This window comes from Triturus cristatus, chromosome 1_1, assembly GCF_964204655.1.
Source record: "Triturus cristatus chromosome 1_1, aTriCri1.1, whole genome shotgun sequence".
NCBI classification, from domain to species: Eukaryota; Metazoa; Chordata; class Amphibia; order Caudata; family Salamandridae; genus Triturus; species Triturus cristatus.
Window position 1 is genome coordinate 60,713,525 of NC_140579.1, and position 17,892 is coordinate 60,731,416.

Sequence of the window (17,892 nt, forward strand, 5' to 3'; positions counted from 1 at the left end):
ACAGCATAAAAACTGCAAGAGTCTTTCAGTACCCCGGGAAGCCTCAAGTCAGGGCACATGTTCTAGATGAATGTGTTAATCTTTTTTAAAGCATTTGTCACACCGTGTACACTTGAAAGAGGCTGTTGCCAAGTTTATGTTATTGCTCCGGGCGTTAGCCATAAGAAATGAGGGGTGCGTAATCCTTAAAAAAAATGTTTATAAGATTACCTAATTCAAGTAAATGCTTACCGTTGCCCCACCCGCTTTGTCTCGTGGGGATGATAGCATGTACCCTGAGGCTTTTCGCAATTTGATGAGAAATGGATCTGCCAAACAAGACTTGAATATTAATGAATCGCACCTCTAGTGATGAGAGGGAGAGTCTGGTCTGGAAACAAAACTGTTGATTTAGCAGTTTACTCATAGCAATGAAACACCCACTAGGGTTTGTATATAAAGGCTCAAAAATCCAGCCATTGCACCCTCCACCTTCTACTCTCCTCCTCTGTGGCAATTTGAAGGGCAGCAGTTCTTCGGGAGCATCATGTCTTACTTCCATCATGGTGCTGGTTCTAGTCGGGTTTCAATAGGTGGTGGCGGTGGGGCCAGCTTTGGTGGCTTCCAAGGCAGTGTTGGAGCAGGCGGAGGTTTCCAAGAGGGCTATGGTGGTGGCTTTGGTGGTGGACCTGGCGGGGGCTATCTCAGCAACGAGGGCCCCCTCTCTGCTGGGGAGAAGCAGACCATGCAAACCCTTAATGACCGCCTTGCTACCTACCTGGAGAAAGTCAAACAATTGGAAAGTGCCAACGTGGAGCTTGAGAACAAAATCAAGGAATGGTATGAAAAGCACCGTGCAGGATTAGTACCTCAAGACTACAGCAGATATTATCCAATAATTGCAGATCTTCAAAAAAAGGTAGGAAAGTCCTGCTAGGCCAGCCATTCTGCCCACCTGCTTTCCACCCATGCAGTCATTGAAACCATTAAAAACTTGGAATAAGGATAAACCCGATTAAATCATTGCTTGGTATTGCTGCATCGCAGTCGTTAATGCAGAAATTCATATTTACTTTTTAGGTTATTTACTTTTTAAATAAACGGGGGAGTCGTCTCTCATCGTTTCCAGATAGGGCTTTTTATAGAGTACAGACACTTTCTTCTCCAGATGTGTATAACATGTCACTCTCACTCTTTATTGCGTCACTGCAATTCATTTCAACCACACCATATTTATGGAGCCACACGTTCCTGCAATGAACCTGCGACTAAACGCTTGTAAAGACCGGATTATTAAGATCTTCCCTGCTGTTTGTATAGGGCTGAGCCAAAAGTCTAACGTTATCATATTAATTTGTACATTTGCAGTTATTGTAATTTTTTTAAAAAATGCCGATGCAGTCCCATTGGATTGAGGGTAGGGGGCAGTGCTGTGTAGTTCATTGCATGATTACCTGAGATAAATGGCAAGCAAATGGCTGGCTGTAAGACCATTGAGCCGTTCATATGCTTCCAGGTGGCTCCATGCATCACTATGTGTAAAGATCCCGGCTGTCATTTAACACGTTCATGGAATCCACTCTTTCAGTTGCAGTCTTAGTTTTCTTCAATAGAGTCAGTGTCACTGACATTGATTATGTAAAGGGAAGACGAAACGCGAATTCCTAGATTTACGAATCCGCACTGTTTCTACTGATACTGCATGGTGGTGCTTATATTATTAAACAAAAAAGGAGCGAGGGAGCTGGGTACTATGTGCTAGCTCCAAATATCTGCAAAGATACTCCTTCTCATAAACGCGTAATCAAAAAATGTAACTCCACTTTCATTATTTTTCAGGAAGATTATTGCATATTTTTTTCTGACGGTTAAATACATTGTCTTTTTTTAAATTACCCTTCAACCGCTGTACCATGACCTTCCACTGTGACCATCTATTGTCTTCCAGATCATCTACTGATAACGCCAGGATCGTCCTGCAGATCGACAATGCTAGACTGGCTGCGGACGACTTCAAACTTAAGTAAAGTCTATCAATTCCGGAATTCCACAGACAGAGCTGTCCTAATTCCATCGTATTCTTGCCTGTCCTCACCTCCCTTTCCGCAACGCCATCCATTATCATAGCCTTATCTACAGTAGATGTGTTTACTGTAACAGCCTTTCGATTGTTGTGTCACAATATGTGTTCTCCCCCTTGACAAGATCATTACCGTTGCCACATGGGCGCTTTCTACCCTTGCCAGACACACCCAGACCTCCCCTTGTCTGGTAACCATGAATAACCGATCCCTTGAAACCTGAGGGCTTGAATTAGACCTCCATAGGTGGCCCTCCATCCATCAGGGTGGGGAGAGGACATCTCCCCCCTACCCTGACCGGTCTACCACCCACCATACTACAAGATCGCAGCCGGTCCAGCAGTGATCCTGCGCCTCCAGAGGAGCCACTGCCACCACATCTTTTAAGCAGCCATGCAGAAAACCTGTGTAATTCAGAAAGACTCCTAAAGCAGCAGGATTTTGTTTCTAGAAAAACAAAATGCTAATAGGCCAAACACCCTGGGAGAAGAAGTCCCAGGGGTCATTACTTTTTCCCTGTTCATGACAGCTAGAAACAAGCATTGCTAATGCATCAGTTTCACCTATGTGATTAATAAAGTGCTGTTTTCATCAATTATCATCGGGGAGAAGGAAAGAGCTTCCTGACAGATAACATGGGAGTGGAGAGGATGTGGTGCAGTGAGCAGAGCTGCTGACTCCAGAGCTGGGGATCCCGGTTCGAGTCTCAACGGGGCCACTCAACATCCTGTGATTCTATGCAAATCACTTAATTTCTCGGGTGATAAATTGTAATATAAATATGCTGGAAGAGTATACGGCAAAACTAAATGGAAATATAGTTCCACCAAAGCGGAAGTTAACAGTATTTTGGCAGCAGGAAAGCGATATGAGAAGCAGAGGAGGAACAAGCATTGGTAAATGCAGGAAAATATGTTACAGCCAATAGAAATGGAGGAAATGTAAGTGGCATGCACAGGAACCAATGAGAAGCAAGGAAAGAGAGGAGGCGGGATGTAAGTCCCTTTTAGGTTTATATTAAAAACAATAGATTTCTCAAGCACAGTGCAAACGCTGTGCAGGCGAAACCAAAAAAGCGTATTAGAATATCCACACTAAATAAGAAGTGTGGTATCATACCCTTACCCTGACACCCCTACTCCGTCTGGCAGGTGGAGTAAGTGCTCTGAAAGTGGAGCCAGCAGAGGCACTGATGTCGGAAACCTGATAGCAAGACTGACAAAGTAGAGCAGGCAGAACTGTGTTTGGAGGACAAGGCCCTCTGTCAGGCCAATTGTATTTAAAATAATCCATGGCTATGCTCCCACTTACAACATCTTACACACAATCACTAGATGTACTTACTCATGAAATCTGCTATTGGCAAAATTAAAACATTTTTACTATCCTTAACGTACCTTGTGAGTCACAGAGATGTTTGCTCTTGAGATGAGAGCCCGATCACTGGACTCAGCTCTCAAACACCCAAATGACTGATTACCTCACTTCATCCACTCTTTTATCTCACCCTTTTGCCACATAAGGGTCCTTTACTCTATGCATGCTTTTTATCTCAATCACCACTAGTCACCTCACTCACCTTCCTCACTATATCACCATCCAATCCGTACCATGATTGTAAAGCATGTTTGTAAGAAATATGACCAATTCAAATACATTTCAAAAGAACAAATAGGGCAATGATGTCTACTTTGAATATATGTAGTTATTTTGCTAGGCATTATCTATAAATTACATTTTCCAGTCATTCCACTTGTGAAACAAACCTTAGACAAGAGACAAGCACAAGTTTAGGGTTAGCTCATTGACAAAAGCACAGAGATGGGTGACTTTCTTGAATTAATCTCATCATTGAGATCTATTGGAAATGCATACTGAGGACTTAGATGAGGGAAGACGGGATGGAATGCTTTGCACCGTCTTCTCTGGATAGCTAAGCTGTATAATTATATTCTCTAAAATGTCTTCTGAATGTAGAACAGCTTCCCTTGCGTTTAAGATTAACACAATCTCATTACACAACTAACTTGATTCTGCTACATTAAGGAGATTTGTTCTAATACCAGAAGACCAGCATTTAGACCCTTAAACCATTCTAAACAAAGGTGGCAATTTACAGAACATTCCTAAAAATCCACTTGTCCTTGCATATTTGGATTTCAAGCAACATATTGTCACAAGGCTCAACCTTAAGAAAATAATATGAAGAGTTTACATAGTGTCTACTACACACTCTATCTAGGGAAATCACCTGGTTTTACCTAATCAGAGGTTCAGTGGTACTCGTTGAGAATGAGGCAAGTCATATGGGCTCCTCTTTCAGTTTACACACAGATGTTAGCAGCAGGTACATTTACCATAGTATCAATCTAAGCGGTGTTTCTTTACCTTACTGCGAAAATAAAGAAACTATTATTTATCCTGAAGGATTTGGTAGACTTGAATTTCCCACAGTACTCTCTAACTTGCATGTTGGGAATTTTGTATGAAACTGATCTCGCATTTAAAGACCAAAACCACCAGAAGGGGATTTAAAGAGAAATTCTATAACTCTCCAATAGAGGCATTTTATTTATCAGTCGCTTGTTATAGATGTCACCAACAATATCGGACTTCTACATCTTTTATTTTAAAAAAGCATATGGATTTAGTTGTAAATTTGAAATGTCACAGGGATTATGACACTGTGCTGTTGCAATCTTTAATTTACCTGCTTGAAGCCTCAGTTGTAGGAACTTGCTCTTTCAGATGTTTTTTTTTTTGCCCGTTACTCACATGCCTACTCATGTTTATTCTCCAGGTACGAGAATGAGCTGTCCCTGCGCCAGATTGTGGAGGCTGACATCAACGGGCTTCGTAGGGCGCTGGATGAGTTGACCATATCCAAGTCTGACCTTGAGGGTGAAGTTGAGAGTCTAACAGAGGAGCTGGCTGCCCTCAAGAAGAACCACGAAGAGGTAAAAGCAGTTGTTGTACTTCTAAAGAGACATGAAAGTGCTGCTATTGACATAGATGGAGTCTAAAAACTTTTTTGTACATAACCCTTGAAATTTGTTTTCTGATTCATTAGAGTTTTTCCTTAATTGGGGATGTCTGTATTGGAAAAATCTTTGAAAAAAATCTTCATGACTTGGTTTGGAGCTTTTTTAAAAGGCATGGCACACAATATCATATGAGAAACTTGATGTTGCGAACCCCTGACAAGAAATGCGGACAAGGGATCTTTTAAATGTCTTAGGTGGGGAAATGCAGGAGAGTGTGAGATTGCAAACAAGACAAACATCTGAGCTGTGCGGGAGCTGTGGGATGCCATGTTAGTTACATTCCCCTGCTGAAATTGGTGCTTTTGAACAAATGCTCCTTTCCAGATCTAGCAGTTTACTAAGTGATTCAGAGAATTCTTGTTCGTTATCACAAGGTAAGTTGCAATAGGGATGTAGAGAATATTTGACTCATTTCAACTATTTCTTACATTTTGCCTTGAAACAGTATGAATTATTACCATCTCAAGGCAGAGTCAACAGATACAAGGGAAAGGTGTGGCAGAAAGCAACTTCTTAAGCAACTATTCACCTACCACCAATGCACTGGCACACAGTTTATCAGATCAGGTTTGCATTGCAAACCTGAGACACCTGAGAAGTGAACAGCATTACATCACTTGCTCCAAGAAGAACATATATTGTTAAACTCTCAAGAAATGTTGGGCCGGTGGCACTGTTGTTTCTTAGGCTGTTGTATCCTTCGCCAAGTTACAGGCATTTGTAAATGTGATGATTGGGTGGAGGGGATATCATGAAAGGGAGGACAAGCAGTCACTTGAATAATTCAGTAATTTTCAGAACCCATGGTCCTACTGATGAAATCTTTGTTTGGCAGATACACCTTCTTGCTAGACCATAGTCAACCCCTAGCCACATCTTCTGCTGACTAGTGCCCGCATCCTGTCACACCAAGTCAGGTCTTTTCCTTCACGAACATACCTGTTTCTAATCAAGTATCTGTTCTTCCCCTGCACTACATTATCTTCTCTCACATCACACCTCCAGATGCTCCAGTAGATAGGATTTACAAATGTAATGGTACTTCATTTACTCGCCTCAAAAGAGTGAAAGGCAGAGTTGGTGCTGTAAAGGACTTTGAAGCTCTGATTTGCCAGTGACACCCGATGTCAGCAGCAGGCAATACATCTTAGCCGTTTCCCACAACTAGACTGTGTCTCCTCACCAGCACACCTCACAACCTTCTAACTCAACAATTGTACTTCCTTTTTGTAGTCAATAGCCTTCACCGCGAAGAACATTCTTAACCCTTAGATGAATTCAAACCATTGCCCTTATGTCAAGCCTCTCTCCCCTGCCATTCCTGTTCTTTTTATTCTCGCATTACAATCATTAAGTCAGACAAAATAATTCACAGGCTCCTGTCAAAATGCCAAAAATATGTCCTTAGGGTAATGCCTAGTATGTCACTTAAAAAGGAAATGCTATAATTTAGAAACAATATATACTCATATCCCCTCTGGAAAAGTAGATGCTGCTACAAACCAGTGACGACATTGTGCTCTATAGGAGTATTTGATGTGTGGTAATCCACAGATACCAATGATGCGGTTATGGTTATGATTTGTTTTATTGAAAGCAAATACGGATGCAAATTAGTGTTGACTAGGGATGGCAGCTGTAACTACAGAAAACCTTTTGGTACCCCTGGCACTACTCTTGGAAGCAGTGGTCTCAGGGATCAAAACTAATGGGAGCAAGAAAGTAAATATAGTTCAAAGAACCATGTTTGTGTTTGATGTGCACAATCATTGCCCCTTTCATCTCAACTCACGGGCTAAGACGAGGCTCTTGAGGGGCCCACGGTGGGAAACTGGCAACACTTGGAATGCTAATGGGGATCAAATTATGCATGATGTCACTTCTGTTACGATTGGCATTTTGGTGAATTGACTTCTATGAAAGCAACGATACAAAGAGTACAAAAGGTGACTGTTCCGTGTAGTCTTTCAAACTCATGTATTCCTGCCTGTGATTCATGCCCTTGATATGTTGCTACTCCTCCTGCAGGAAATGAAGGCACTCATGGGAACCCAAGGGCAACTCAGTGTAGAGATGAACGCAGCGCCAGGCATCAACCTGCTGAAGCTCCTCAGCGACATGCGAAGGCAGTATGAGGAGATGGCAGAATAGAATCGCCGGGATGCCGAAGCAAAGTTCCTGGAAGTGGTGAGGAGGGGAGATAAGCTGCTTGGTGCATGTCTTGCGGGCTGTGGGATAGGGCGGACTGATCTTTGGGAAACCTAGATATTGCCTCACCAACTAATGTCCCCTGAAATGCTCATAAATGATGTTGCCAAGTAAGTCCCAACCCAGACTCTATGTAAATTGTCACCCAGTCTACTCAGGGCTTACCAGCCATTCTGAGTTCCCACAGACTGGTCCATGCTGATGCCTTGGGTGTGGGAGGATGTGTGTTCTAAATACCAATTAGCATATGGTTGACCCCTGTCTGTAATGACCGAGACCATTGAAAGCGGATGTAATGGAATGCACCACAGATGGCTACCACTGGCGGAGGGTAAGTCAAGCAGTTCATCCATCAGTTTTTGGGATGTGTAGACATGTGACTTACACTCACACCCATGCTGTCTCTTAGAGCAATGCCATCAAGCAAGAAATCTCTGCCGGGGTTGAGCAGGTGCAGTCGAGCAAGAGTCGGATTCACGACCTGAAACGCTCCCTCCAGGCCTTGGAAATTGAATTGCAGGCAGCTCTGGCAATGGTAAGTTGTGTCAATTATTCCAGTTCTTTCTAAAGATACTTCAAGGGCGCAAGATCTTTCCAAGCACATAAGGTGCCCCATTTCTCCTGGAAGAGCTTTAGGAACAGGAAAACGATGAAAGCACCATTTATATAGCGCATAGGTCACTCTCAAGAGAATGAAGGTACATACATAAGTGCCACGTTTCCTAGGTCCCTGAGTGGGTAGCTGGTCCAGATAAGTGTATTTCTTTGCATTCTGGAACTTGTAGTTCTGGTTTTATAATGGGATAAAATGTGCCTACAAGTCATAGAATGTAAAGACAAATTCTGGACTGGAGCAGCTCGTCATGCTTGGAAACGGGATATTTGGCAGGGCTGCACTTATCAGTATTAGTGAGAACACTGTCACTGAATTGGCTTTAAATCTCATTTTTTGCAATCTCAAAAACAAGCACATTTGTCTTTGGAATCAGGCGCTGAGCTGCCAATCTGGATGTGACATATAGTAGCCAACTACTGCGTGTTGCCGTTAATTGGTCGACTGATTGCATTGACAGAGCTCAAGCAGCCACATCCTTAGAAGTGTACCAGCGCTTAAGGTAGATTAGAGAAGCAGGATGCATGAGCTATCTTATCAGGGGAGGGACAGAGTAGCATTACCAACAAATGTCCTAACCTAAGGTCAAACATATTGGTCTTGACCACTTTCCTAGACGGCATCAGCTCCGATTGTAGCCCAATGATTGGAGGTAGGGAATTCCAAATTCTAGCTGTGAGAACTACCAGACTACGTTGTCCTGGCCTGAGCTGGAAGATCTCAGTGCTCTGCCAAGAATATACAATGAAAAAATGGCATCACGTATATCTTGGGATTGACCTGATGGTTTTATGAAAGAGCGAAAGCGCTTTCAATAAACCTCTTTCGTAAACAGGCAGCCAATGTCATTTGTCTAAATATGCAGTATTAGACACATTGCTTTTCAGGCCTACAACTAGCCTAGCAGCAAGGTACCGCAGGAGTTGGGGGCAATGGATGATATATTTAGGCCCATCCACTAGAGGAGAATTTCAATAGTACTTGTGAGAGATGATAAGTGGCTGCTCATATCTCTTCTAGCAGACTTAGGTATGTAAGGCAAGAACTTATCAAGAACATACAATAATCTGAAACTGGTGGTACATACATTTTACACACCAGCCTGAAGCCTGTCTATTCCCACACCCCAGTTGCATGCTGGAGGCACTGGCACGGGGAAATCTCCAAGCTCCTTCAGCCACCATTTGGCAGTCCACTTAGCATCAGGCCCGAACACTACAACCTCAACCCTCATTAAGAGAGAAGGAGTCAGTGTGCATCCAGTGTGCCACCTACCGTGAAGTTGTGGGCTGGCTCCTTTATTTACCATCTAGTCTGACAATCAATGACATGTCATCAGCATAGGTCTGAAAAGAGATTCCAAAGTGTTCTAGCAACTGAGTCAAGGGCCATTAACAGCTCCAAAAGAGAAGCTAATAAATGTTTGTAAGTTATATAAATGTCAGGACTAAACCCAACTTCCAGGCACAAACAAAACTATACACATGCATAAACTATAAACTATACTAATAATCATACAAGAAATCAAAGCATAGATCCAGTGCTTAAACAAAGCTTTCCTAAGTTATGGGACACAACTCTCTCAATAATAGCGTGAGGGTAAAGACGAATTGGAGAGTAAGCAAGCAGTCCTTATGGTCAATATTTCAGTGTCTACTGCATGAAAAAGCAATATATATGTTCTAAATAATAGGAAATGAGAGTTGGAAACTATTCAACATGCTCCCATGCTGCCCTAATAGCAACTTGGACTCTTCTCGGGCTTAGGCAGTAATCTCTCAGGTCGCAAACGTCTACTGCATGTGTTTCATTGGCATATGCCTGTTTTTCAATCCCAATCCAAGGCAGGCTTGGTAAATTTTCACACCTCAACATACCTGATTGCAGTATTTTACTCTGAACTTGGGGCAGGGATATGGGCTGGAACCATTCTTCATCATGCTCAGACATACAACCCAGTGCCACCTAGAACGCCCTCCATTACCATGTGTCGCCTGTCCTTCTTGTCTTGTTTACCCGCAGAAACAATCCCTTGAAGCCAGCTTGGCAGAAACAAAAGGCAACTACTGTGCCCAGCTGGCACATCTTCAAGTAAAGATCAGCCAAGTAGAGGAGGAGCTCGCGCAAATCAAGGGAGAGATGGAGAACAACATGGCAGAGTACGAGCAACTCCTGGACATCAAGAGCCGGCTGGAGAGGGAGATTGAGACCTACCGGCGCCTGCTGGACAGTCAGGGCAGGTAAGACGATGGCAAGTCCTGAACAACTACACTTTGGAAATATTTTGGTTCCAGGCAAATACCTTTACCCGGGGTGCCATAGCAGGGAAGAGAGGATCCCTAATTCGCCCAAAAAAGTGACATAGGAAAGCCCTTGGCAAAAACCTTACTTGAAACCACTATTGACACTAGACATCAAACATTGCTTATAGAATGATTATAAACCAAGCGCGTTCTCAGTCATGTGTATGTATGTTGTTTCCTTTCAGTGGCTATATCGAGCAACAGCCCAAGAGTTATGGCTCTCACTCATCTAAAGGTAAGGGTGCCCTCTTTTTGCGTCGTGATAATGGCTTGATGTGACAGTGGTGGGTTCTATTGCCATAACCCCACCTGTTTGCAGTTCTGCCTGGTATAATAAAGCCTCACTGCCAAAGGATGTGTATGGGACATTTAGTTCCACAGTGGCAGCAGAAGTTCTTGCCATCCCACCAGATGCCAAAGACTGGTCCTGCACTGCCTAGCGTCTCTTTGTATACATTAGAAAGCACAGAGGTGGCATTGCTCAAGCAGGCCTAATCCAGGAAGGAAATTAAGAGGGAATTTCCTCCATTCATTGCATTTTGTGGCATTAACCCTCCCACAAAACAACATGCTACACTCATCTAGTTGTTTTACCTTTTGCAAGGTAACCTCTGGCACCTATTACCAACTTTAAAAGCTAAAGTTAACATTGTAAGGGGCTGCCTTGTTCCACTTTCCTTTTCACCGACAGTGCTAGAGTCCTATGTTGCATTGCTGCTTTATGATGATATGTTGGCATGAGTTCTATGCATGAAATAGCAAAGTTATAAATACCTGTTTAGCACTTGAAATGTGTCACTGAATAAAAAGGATGGAAAAAATAGAAATTATAAAATGATTGGATGATCCTGGGATTTTGGTTTGAGGATTATTTACTGCCCCATAAACGTGTTGGAAAAACCTCCTCTTGAAGAGCGAAACATGTATTTTATTACTGCCTCATTAAAATATACTCCCTCTTAGAATTAGAATTCCCTCTTTTATCATAAATGAATGAATTTACTTTCAACCACCAACTGCTGGCAGAGCTTGGACTCAATACATCTGATGCAGTAGAGGCCCCACTCTCTCTCCTTCTTTTATCATACACTTGGGTACTTTCTCCCTCAAGCACACACTCACTCACTCCTTTTTGCCATTGACTGTTGCTTAACTATGGGGTGGAGAAAAGCTGACTCCGGAGAGGGCCTGATGACCAAGGTATGTAAAGACGGCCATCTTGATCTAGGCATGTTAGAACCAGAGGTCAGTATGGTCACATGACAGAAAAGTACCAATGATTGAATGTTCAATGATGGGACATGCAGCAATAACAGGATGCTTACATGAGAAATATTGGTCAGCATTAGAATCTGTACCTGCGTGTCTATAAATATTCTGCACATGTACCAAATAGAATATACAGACAGCCATGCACGTGCATCAACTATCAAGTTCACATGAAGCACATTTGCCATCGGTAGAGCCTTCTCATGATTTACTTACACCACTGCCTTTATATTTAGCACATTAACACACAGTGCATGCACCAACTACAACATTTACAGGAATCATATGCATCAATGTGGATGTTCCCATGTGGCACATGCACCAAAGTTCATAGTTACATGATGCACACACACCAATGACAATAGTCACATGACATATATGCACCAACTAGAAAATGACCATGAGGCACTTGCTCTACATGAGACCCTTCATATGTGGCACTTTCACTCACTAGTCCCTTCTCAAGAGGCACACGCATCAATGTAAACTTACCAACAATGAGGAACATGCACCAAAATTAGCATGTTCGAAGGAGTGGTGTGTAGCAATTTTAGAATGATTTGCAGAGGCGCTACATCAGCAAAGCGAACATTCCAATGGCCGCACATGCACTAGTGCCACGTGAGGTATATGCACCCACTAGATTGTTCACCCAGGATAGATGTATACACATTTTAATTTTCACAAGGGACATATGCACTAAGTAGAATGTTCCCCTCAGGCAGGGCACTAACATTGGCAAGGTAACAAAAAGGAAAAATACATACATCAAATAATGACATGAAGCATATTCACTGACGTCATTATGTATAAGATAACTGCACCACCACAAGAACAGCAATAGTGGACAAGCACAATATCACAATTTTCAATACTATCTTCACATATGGGACATGCACCAGCCTGAAAGCGCTCACAAATGATACATATGTGATTGTTCGCGTTAGGGGCGTACGTCTAGAATAAATGCCTCAAATAGTAGAAATGCTCGACGATACGTGAAAATTAAAGTGTGGTCTTATTATTAGAATATGTATATGAGGCACATTTTCAATGTTAAACCATTCACAAGATACATGCACCAAAATTAGGAAATTCACAAAGGGACATTTACATGAGGAACAGAAACACACCTTATGATTACTTTTGACCCGTTTAATTCTGAGCAATGTTTTTTTTTTTTTAATGAAACCGTTCGGGCCCGATTTAGAAAGCTATTTCCCTACCTATGTTTAATTTAGGTACAAAAATTGATACAATGGAGATGACAAAATCTAATGCCTGATTTGTGAAATGAGATCAGAATGCCATATTTTATCCAACATGTCCACCACCCTCTCTTACCTTTATGCACTAATCTTTTTCTCTAAAGGTATACTACCTGCATTGCATTGTTCACCTCTTCATTTCTTGTTTCAACCCCAGGTCCAGTTAGAAGTCGCGTTGTAAAGACCATCGTCCAGGAAGTGATTGATGGCAGAGTAGTCTCACAAGAGGAGAAACAAAGTGAACAGAAACTATAGACAGAAGCTAGGTCTCTGCTCATGGAACCGCTAATCTATCAGGAAACCTACAGCAAGATGCCCAAACAGGGATGAGGAACACCTTCCATAGTACTGCCCCTCCCGTTCTTCTGCTTTTCCTAGGGGGTTTTATCAAACATAGCCATAGAATGTTTTGGACAATTCAACACACAAAGCAACGCAACACCAGCATCCCGCGTATACAAGCAAATGAGGAGACACCTACATTGAATGAGAGGACACCTAAGAAAACCAAGAGGGCGCCCAAGAGGTTCATCACGTGGCTTGGCATTGACCAAGGACGAGCGTTCTTACTTTGACAATAAATACTCAATTTTTGCTTACTAACCTTCAAAAACTTAGGTCAATGGAGAGCATTTTATATGCCATATCCCTTGCAAATTTACCTTTGGAGACAGCACACATTGCCACCTCCGCAGGGGCATCAGCTGGGAAGTGGGGCTGGTCACTGTGCCAAGGTTCCTTCTTTGGGTTTTCATCTCTGACCTATCACCTCTCTTTGCAAGAAAATACTAATCTCTGTTTCTGTTCTATTATTATCCAATAAACTATCTTTTTGAATGCTAAATAAAAGGGTGTGTTTTCTGTTACTAAGGGCCTCATGTAGGTAAATAATATTTACCGATTCTTAAATACCGAACAGTACCGAATCGGTATTTAAGAATCGGTAAGTTATATGTAGGTAACAAGTCGGTAACATTTACCGAATCGGTAACATTCGGTATTTTCCGAATCGGAATTTACCGAATCGGTAAATACCGCGGTGGTATTTACCGAATCGGTAAATACCGAGGTGGTATTTACCGAATCGGTAAATACCGAATCGGAAAATACCGAATCGGAAAAACAAAATCACATGACTGTTTGAAACAGCCAATCCTGTGCAACCAAACCCCACCCAAGTAGGAAGTGGCCACACCCAGGCAGGTGCACTCAATCAACAGACTCAGGAGAGGCTTGGAGTGCAGAGGAGAGGCAGGGAGCCAGTGGCTGATTGTTGAGACCAAACTACACTATGTCCAGCCAGAGGACAGGAGGGGAAAGGAGGCGCAAGGTGAAATTCAGCCCCAAGGAACTCCAGGTGCTAGTGGAGGAGGTGGTGAGGCAGCACCAGAAGCTATTTGGGAGGCAATCCCTGCAAGTGGCAGAGTGTGAGAAGCGCACCATTTGGCTGGCAATCCAGGCGCAGGTAAATGCCGTGGGAGTGACCCACAGGGACATAGGCGTTCTAAAAAAACGCTGGTACGACCTGCGCATCGTGACTAAGAGGAAGATGGGGGACATCCAGAAGGAGGCCAGCCGGACAGGAGGTGGAACTAACAGGGCACCTGCCCTAACCGAACTGGAGGAGCTGGTGCAGTCGACAATCGAGCCCGAGAGTGTCGTGGGCCTTGGGGATGCCGACAGCTCTGCCAGAGCCGCCACCCAACAAGGTAAGAGGAATGCACAGCAATGTAGCCCCCCCTACCCCTATCCCACATCCCCCAATGTGAAATGAGTATCCCACTCCAGTCCATGTGTTACTGCAGACAGGCAATGCATTATGGGAGATGTAGTCAGGGATCCCCCACCATGAACAGCATAGCACAGAACAATGATGCATGGTACAGACATTAGCCTAAAGCAGACAGAGGACAATGTGAGAGTGTTAGAACAATTTATTGTCATGCTTGCAATGCATGCCTTCAGGTACACTGAGCTGATGTTGCATTTCTGTCCACAGACATAACATCGCGCAGGACTGCAGATGGCACAGGAGAGGGGGCACACCGTCAATCCAGTTCAGCTACGGGCAGCACAAGTTCTGGCCAGAGAGCGTTGCCACTGCCACCATCCCCAGTACCTGAGCCAGCATCCCCAGTACCTGAGCCTGCATCCCCAGTACCTGAGCCAGCATCACCACTCCTGCTGGAGTCACCGGCCACATCACCGCCCGCAATAGTGAGGTCGAGGAGGCGTGCTGCTGCCAGGCTGCGCGTGTTGCACACATCTTCCGATGACAGCGGGGGCCCGGAGCCAAATCCTATGCCCCAGGATGGGAGACATACCACTGGGCCCTCCACCTCACAGGGAGACGACACGGGTGCAGGACAGCGCCGCAGGTCGCGTGAGCAAACTCCACCACCAATCCATCTCGGCCATGGGGTCTTTGGGGGCCTTGAGGCCAGCATGTTAAAACAACAGCGCCTGCAAACAAAGGCAGTAATTTCAGTACAGCGGCATGTGCGGGGACTCAGAACAACATTCAGACACATGGACAGGAACATCGGCGCTATGGCGGCGGGGATTTCTGACATGGCAGTGGGCCTGCGGGACGTCTCACAGTCCATGCAGCTGTTGTGCAGCAAGTTGGACGCAGAGAGAGCTGCAAGGCGCCGGGAACGGCAGAGGGGAGACAGGCACACCAGGGCACTCAACCGCCTGGCGACTGCAACATCACTTCTCTGCCGGCGCTCAGTGAACATGCAGGAGGGCCTGACACACTGCAGCAGCGACGTCACTAGGGGGATGGTGCAGGTCACCAGTGCCCTGGAGGTCCTATTGACCAGTCAGGCGGCCACAAGTGGTGCAGGGGATGCCGCTGAAAGCATGGACACCAGCAGCAGGAGCAGCATCACACCCCCCGTCCCAGAAACACGCAGGAGCAGCAGGCGGCATGGGGCTGGCACCAGTGAGGAGGCTGAATCCGTGCCATCTCACAATGTAGCGCGTGGCCGCAAACTTTGATGCTGCACCACGTAGCAATAGACTATTGGGTGACTTAACCCTGGTCTTCACACTTGTGAATTTGCAATGTTACCAGATTTGCATTATCTTGGTTTCGTGGCGTAGTGGCGCATAATTAAACTACTACATGACAACCAACAACTGCCTGTGTCCCCTTACTTACTCAGAAATAGTTGCATGTGATCTCTGCCCGTCTCACTCTCCCATCTGTTGCTGTTGGCACTCCATCTGCGTTGGCCTCTGGCTGTCCTGAATCATCCTCATTGTCCTCAAAATCTGTGAGTTCCATCGCTGTACCTCTCTTTGTGGCAAGGTTGTGCAGCATTGCACAAGTGGCGATGATCTTGCAACAGATGATGGGTGTGTACTGGCGTGCGCCTCCGCTCTTGTGGAGGCAGCGGAACCTGCTTTTCAGTAGTCCAAACGTGCGCTCCACCACGTTGCGAGTTGATTTGTGTGCCACGTTGTATCGTCTCTCACTCTGGGTTGATGGGTGTAGGTAGGGAGTGAGGATGAATGAGCGCACGGCATATGCACTGTCGCCTGGGTGAGTGAAAGGGAACCATCAGTCACATGCCTCAATACACTTAGATTTGCTAGTTTCATGGTGCGTCACTGTTACTTACCTAGCAGGTATCCCTCTCCAAATTCTCCGGCAAGCAGTCGTGTGTAGATCCCACTGTTCTGGAAGATGTATGAGTCGTGGGTGCTTCCAGGAAACTTGGCACAAATGTCAGTGATGATGTTCCCTGCATCGCAGATAACCTGCACATTGATGGAGTGGGTGGACTTTCTGTTTCTGTAGATGTGCTCAGTGGCAGCTGGTGGGCAGATTGGGATGTGTGTGCCATCAATACAGCCAATTACATGGGGGAACTGTGCCATGCGATAAAAGTCAGTTTTAGTTTTCTGCAGCTCAGCCTGTGTATTTGGGAAGCTGATGTAGTGGTGCATTCTCTGCATCATGGCATCCAGGAACTTCCTGAAGAAACGGGACAGGCAACTCTGGGATACACCGCCCACCGCAGCTATCACCACCTGGTAACTGCCAGATGCGAGGAGATGTAGGCTGCAGAGTACCTGCACATGTGGTGGTATGGCATGCGCCCTTGGTGTTGGCTGCTGCAGGAGTGGGTGCAGGTCCCTTATTAGGTCCATGATGGTTTGGGGGTGTAGCCTGTACCTTTCATGTATCTCATCCTCAGTCAGTTGGAAAAGTGTGATGCGCTGTCTGTAAATTCGTTCCTCCCTTCTCCAAATCCTCAGTCCTGCTGCCTGTAGACGTAGCCGCCTTGCAATGACATACAGAGCGGCCATGTTGTCCAAGCTGATGCATTTTGGGATTTCTTTTATGCACTGTTTATGATTACCACCTGCTTTCAATCTGTGTTAATTACCGACTCTTATTTACCGAATTTCATCGATTTCTAAAATACCGAATTTACCTACATGTCTTTTTCCGTTTTACCACTTCATATTTACCACTTCATATTTACCGAATCGGTAAACATGTATTCGGTAAATATGAATCGGTATTTTAGAACTCGGTAAACATGAATCGGTATTTACCGCTTCATATTTACCGATTTTAGGTTTTTGCCCTCCTACATGTCACTTGACTAAATAACGGTCGGTAACGGGAAATTTACCGAATTTCGGCCGTTACCGACTGGTATTTGGCTACCTACATGAGGCCCTAAATGTGTAGAAAACACTTGCCCAACTTTGCTATTCATTTATTGAAAAGATTCGATTTCATTATATTCTCTTGAAGTTCGTTTGAATGGAATCTAAGGTGGACTGACCTTAGGTTTAGAAAATTGTTTCCCGAATTTTCCATTGATGAAGCAGTCAAAGAATATAGGACATGTGGCAGAGTGCTCTCATCCAGCCACAGGTCTCCTCCTCTTGAGGGCAGTCCATGCACCGCAGGCTCATATACAGAGTGAGTACACTCAATTCAAGGTTTTAGGCTCATTGACATACCAAAACAATTCTGCACAGATTTTACATTCCTCATAGACAACGTTTGCATGAACACCTAGACTTTTACAACAGTTTACATGGCTAAGGTTTAACTAGCAGAAAAATAATTCTGCATGTCTTTGCCATTTTTAATCAAAA

General features: G+C 44.4%; 1 pseudogene across 1 annotated transcript; it reads left to right on the top strand.

Moving 5' to 3' along the window:
• Nucleotides 1-477: 477 nt before the first annotated feature.
• Nucleotides 478-13,424, top strand: LOC146869400 (keratin, type I cytoskeletal 12-like; annotated as a pseudogene). Its single transcript, XR_014981418.1, has 8 exons — nucleotides 478-906; nucleotides 1,928-2,002; nucleotides 4,861-5,017; nucleotides 7,133-7,291; nucleotides 7,722-7,847; nucleotides 9,948-10,165; nucleotides 10,414-10,463; nucleotides 12,923-13,424. The product of XR_014981418.1 is annotated as a keratin, type I cytoskeletal 12-like (transcript).
• The last annotated feature ends 4,468 nt before the right edge of the window (nucleotides 13,425-17,892 follow it).